We start from the raw sequence: 6,262 nt of genomic DNA on the forward strand, positions 1-6,262 counted from the left end.
ACAGAGTGAGGTAAGCAAGAATAACTTTTAAAAAGAAACTGGTGTGGGGCAGTCCGAAGATGGTGGAGGAATAGGACGGGGAGACCACTTTCTCCCCCACAAATTCATCAAAAGAACATTTAAACGCTGAGTAAATTCCACAAAACAACTTCTAAATGCCGGCAGAGGATATCAGGGACCCAGAAAAGAAGCCCAGTGTCTTCGAAAGGAGGTAGGAAAAAATATAAAAGACAAAAAAAGAGACAAAAGAGGTAGGGACAGAGCTCTGTCCCAGGAAGGGAGTCTTAAAAAGAGAGATGTTTCCAAACACCAGGAAACACTCTCACTGCCGAGTCTGTGGTGAGCCTTGGAACCACAGAGGACAACATAACTGGGAGGGAAAATAAATAAATAATTAAAACCCACAGAGTATGTGTCCAAAGGTAACTCCTCCAGCAGAGAAGCAGCACAGATACCTGCACCCGCCACTAGCAAGCGGGGGCTGGGCAGGGAGGCACGGGCTGCATTGCCCAGAGTAAAGACTGGGCCTGAATGCCCCGAGGGCAATCTGAGGGAATTAACTTGGGCTAGTAAACCAGACTGTGGGATAACTACCACGCAAAAAAGTCCTAACCTAAGACACCGCCAGGCCCACTCACAGAACAAAGGACTGAACAGAACTAGCCCACTGCAGACCATCCCCCTCCGGTGACAGGCAGCCAGAGCCAGAAGCCGGCAATCGCAGCCCCAGAGACATTATCTACCACACCGCAAGCAGGCTTCTTTGCTAACTAAGACTTCTTGGGGTTCTGAACAGTCAACATCCGCCTGAGAAGGTGCACTGGTTGTACACCCAGAAAACCGAACAGCAGGGACTGGAGAGGCGATAAGTCACAACAACCACGCTCCCCAAACACCTCACCTGAGCTGCTCGGACCTGGGAAGGGCACAAAACGCAGGCCCAATGGAGTCTGTGCCTCTGAGGACTACCTGAGTGCCTGAACCTGAGCGGCTTAGACCTGAGAAGTGCATGCAGCCCAGGGCCGGCCTCTGATGGTTCCCGGCGGAGCAACATAGAGCCTGAGCAGTGTGGGCAGGGAGGGCACAAGTGGCGTGAGTGGGGGCAGACCCATTGTGGCTGAGACACTGCGAGCACACGCCAGTGTTATTTGTTTGCAGTGTCCCTCCCTCCCCACAGCGCGAATCAACAGTGAGCCTAAAAAAGTGTCCACCACCAGCCCCTTGTGTCAGGGTGTAAATGAGACACTAAAGAGACCAGCAAACAGAAGAAGCTAAAACAGAGGGAACTGCCTTGGAAGTGACAGATGCAATAGATTAAAACCCTGTAGTTAGTACCGACTACATAGGAAGGGGCCTATAGATCTTGAGAAATGTAAGCCAGATCAAGGAACTATCCAAAAATGAACTGACCCCACACTGCCCCGAACAACACCAGAGAAAGTCCTAGATATATTTTTACTATTTTTACTATTTTTTTTAATTTTTTAAAAATTTTAAGTCCTCTATTACTCCTTTAATTTTCATTTTTATAACCTACTATTACTTTTCAAAAAAAAAAAAAGAGACCCTATTTTTTAAAGCAAACTTCATATATATATTTTTTATAATTTTTGTTACTTTTTTTCTTTTCTTTAATATTGTATTTTTGAAAATCCAACCTCTACTCTAGATTTTTAATTTTTGCTTTTTGGTATTTGTTATTAATTTTGTACCTTTAAGAACCCAAACTTCAGTACCCATTTTTACTTGGGATCAAGATTACTGGCTTAACCGCTCTCTCTCGCTTTGGACTCTCCTTTTTCTCCACCAGGTCACCTCTGTCTCCTCCCTCCCCCTTCTCTTCTCTACCCAACTCTGTGAATCTTTTTGTGTGTTCCAGACGGTGGAAAACACTTAAGGAACTGATTACTGGCTGGATCTGTCTCTCTCCTTTTGATTCCCCCCTTTATCCTCCTGGCCACTTCTATCTCCTTCCTCCCTCTTCTCTTCTCTGTATAACTCCATGAACATCTCTGAGCAGTCCAGACTGTGGAGCGCACATAAGGAAGTGATTACTGGCTAGCTTGCTCATTCCTCTTTTGATTCCACCTCATCTCATTCAGGTCACCTCTAACACCCTCCTCCCTCTTCTCTTCTCCATGTAACTCTGTGAACCTCTCTGGGTGTCCCTCACTGTGGAGAAACTTTTCATCTTTAACCTAGATGTTTTACCAATGGTGCTGTATAGATGGAGAAGTCTTGAGACTAATGTAAAAATAAGACTGAAAACCAGAAGCAAGTGGCTTGAGTCCAAATCCTGAGAACACTAGAGAACTCCTGACTAAAGGGAACATTAATCAACAGGAGCTCATCAAACACCTCCATACCTATACTGAAACCAAGTATCACCCAAGGGCCAAGAAGTTCCAGAGCAAGACATACCACACAAATTCTCCAGCAACACAGGAAAACAGCCCTGAGCTTAAATATACAGGCTGCTCAAAGTTACTCCAAACCCATTGACATCTCATAACTCATTACTGGACACTTCATTGCATTCCAGAGAGAAGAAATCCAGCTCCACCCACCAAAACACTGACACAAGCTTCCCTAACCAGGAAACCTTGACAAGCCACCCATACAACCCCACCCACAGTGAGGAAACTCCACAATAAACAGAACTCCACAAAGGCCACCCCAAACACAGCAATATAAACAAGATGAAGAGACAGAGGAATACCCAGCAGGTAAAGGAACAGGATAAATGCCCACCAAACCAAACAAAAGAGGAAGAGATAGGGAATCTACCTGATAAAGAATTCTGAATAATGATTGTGAAAATGATCCAATATCTAGAAAACAAAATGGAATAACAGATAAATAGCCTGGATACAAGGATAGAGAAGATGCAAGAAAGGTTTAACAAGGACCTAGAATAAAAAATTTTTTTAAAGTCAATATATAATGAATAATGCAATAAATGACATGAAAAACACTCTGGAGGCAACAAATAGTAGAATAATGGAGGCAGAAGATAGGATTAATGAAGTAGAAGATAGAATGATAGAAATAAATGAATCAGAGAGGAAAAAACAAAAACGAATTAAAAGAAATGAAGACAATTTCAGAGACCCCCAGGACAATATTAAACTCCCCAACATTCGAATCATAGGAGTCCGAGAAGAAGAAGACAAAAAGAAAGACTGTGAGAAAATACTTGAGGAGATAATAGTTGAAAACTTCCCTAAAATGGGGAAGGAGATAATCACCCATTTCCAAGAAACCCAGAGAGTCCCAAACAGGGTAAACCCAAGGTGAAAAACACCTCAGATCAGATCAGATCAGTCGTTCAGTCATGTCCGACTCTTTGCGACCCCATGAATCACAGCACGCCAGGCCTCCCTGTCCATCACCAACTCCAGAGTTCACTGAGACTCATGTCCATCGAGTTAGTGATGCCATCCAGCCATCTCATCCTCTGCCGTCCCCTTCTCCTCTTGCCCCCAACTCTCCCAGCATCAGAGTCTTTTCCAATGAGTCAATTCTTCGCATGAGGTGGCCAAAGTACTGGAGTTTCAGCTTTAGCATCATTTCTTCCAAAGAAATCCCAGGGATGATCTCCTTCAGAATGGACTGGTTGGATCTCCTTGCAGTCCAAGGCACTCTCAAGAGTCTTCTCCAACACCACAGTTCAAAAGCATCAATTCCTCCACGCTCAGCCTTCTTCACAGTCCAACTCTCACATCCATACATGACCACAGGAAAAACCATAGCCTTGACTAGACAGACCTTTGTTGGCAAAGTAATGTCTCTGCTTTTCAATATGCTATCTAGGTTGGTCATAACTTTCCTTCCAAGGAGTAAGCGTCTTTTAATTTCATGGCTGCAGTCACCATCTGCAGTGATTTTGGAGCCCAGAAAAATAAAGTCTGACACTGTTTCCACTGTTTCCCCATCTATTTCCCATGAAGTGGTGGGACCGGATGCCATGATCTTCGTTTTCTGAATGTTGAGCTTTAAGCCAACTTTTTCACTCTCCTCTTTCACTTTCATCAAGAGGCTTTTGAGTTCCTCTTCACTTTCTGCCATAAGGGTGATGTCATCTGCATATCTGAGGTTATTGATATTTCTCCCGGCAATCTTGAGTCCAGCTTGTGTTTCTTCCAGTCAGCGTTTCTCATGATGTACTCTGCATATAAGTTAAATAAACAGGGTGACAATATACAGCCTTGACGAACTCCTTTTCCTATTTGGAACCAGTCTGTTGTTCCATGTCCAGTTCGAACTGTTGCTTCCTGACCTGCATACAAATTTCTCAAGAGGCAGATCAGGTGGTCTGGTATTCCCATCTCTTTCAGAATTTTCCAGTTTATTGTGATCCACACAGTCAAAGTCTTTTGCATAGTCAATAAAGCAGAAATAGATGCTTTTCTGGAACTCTCTTGCTTTTTCCATGATACAGCAGATGTTGGCAATTTGATTTCTGGTTCCTCTGCCTTTTCTAAAACCAGGACATACTTAAAATGATGAAAGAAAGTAACCTACAGCCCAGATTACTGTACCCAGCAAGGATCTCATTCCAATATGAAGGAGAAATCAAAAGCTTTACAGACAAGCAAAAGTTGAGAGAATTTAGCACCACCAAACCAGCTCTCCAGCAAATACTAAAGGATCTTCTCTAGACAGGAAACACAAAAAGGGTGTATAACTCGAACACAAAACAATAAAGTAAATGGCAACGGAATCGTACTTATCAATAATTACCTTAAACATAAATGGGTTGAATGCCCCAACCAAAAGACAAAGACTGGCTGAATGGATACAAAAACAAGACCCTTATACGTGTTGTCTAAAAGAGACCCACCTCAAAACAGGGGACACACACAGACTGAAAGTGAAGGGCTGGAAAAAGATATTCCACACAAATAGAGACCAAAAGAAAGCAGGAGTAGCAATACTCATATAGGATAAAATAGACTTAAAACAAAGGCTGTGAAAAGAGACAAAGAAGGACACTACATAATGATCAAAGGATCGATCCAGAAGAAGATATAACAATTATAAATATATATGCACCCAACATAGGAGCACACCAATATGTAAGACAAAGGCTAACAAGTATGAAAGGGGAAATAAAAAATAACACCATAATAGTGGGAGACTTTAATACCCCCACTCACACCTATGGATAGATCAACTAAACAGAAAATGAACAAGGAAACACAAACTTTAAATGATACAATAGATCAGCTAGACCTAATTGACATCTATAGGACATTTCACCCCAAAACAATGAATTCCACCTTTTTCTCAAGTGCACACGGAACCTTCTCCAGGATAGATCACATCCTGGACCATAAATCTAGCCTTGGTAAATTCAAAAAAATTGAAATCATTCCAAGTGTTTTTTCTGACCACAATGCAGTAAGATTACATCTCAATTACAGGAGAAAAACTATTAAAAATTGCAACATATGGAGGCTGAACAACACACTGCTGAATAACCAACAAATCACAGAAGAAAACAAAAAAGAAATCAAAATATGCATAGAAACGAATGAAAATGAAAAAAAAAAAAAAAACAAAACCAAAACCTGTGGGATCCTGTAAAAGCAGTGCTGAGGGGAAAGTTCATACCAATACAGGCATACCTCAAGAAACAAGAAAAAAGTCAAATAAATAATCTAACTCTACACCTAAAGCAACTAGAAAAGGAAGAAATGGAGAATCCCAGAGTTAGTAGAAGGAAAGAAATCTTTAAAAACTAGGGCAGAAATAAATACAAAAGAAACAAAAGAGACCATAGCAAAAATCAACAAAGCTAAAAGCTGGTTCTTTGAGAGGATAAATAAAATTGACAAACCATTAGCCAAACTCATCAAGAAACAGAGGGAGAAAAATCAAATAAATAAAATTAGGAATGAAAATGGAGAGATCACAACAGACAACACAGAAATACAAAGGATCATAAAAGACTACTATCAGCAATTATATGCCAATAAAATGGACAACTTGGAAGAAATAGACAAATTCTTAGAAAAGTACAACTTTCCAAAACTGAACCAGGAAGAAATAGAAAATCTTAACAGACACATCACAAGCACGGAAATAGAAACTGTAATCAGAAATCTTCCAGCAAACAAAAGCTCAGGTCCAGGTGGCTTCACAGCCGAATTCTACCAAAAATTTAAAGAGCTAACACCTATCTTACTCAAACTCTTCAGAGTTTGAAGTAAATTACAGAGGAAGGTAAACTTCCAAACTCATTCTATGAGGCCACCAT

Source organism: Bos indicus, chromosome 26 (assembly GCF_029378745.1).
Source record: "Bos indicus isolate NIAB-ARS_2022 breed Sahiwal x Tharparkar chromosome 26, NIAB-ARS_B.indTharparkar_mat_pri_1.0, whole genome shotgun sequence".
NCBI lineage: Eukaryota > Metazoa > Chordata > Mammalia > Artiodactyla > Bovidae > Bos > Bos indicus.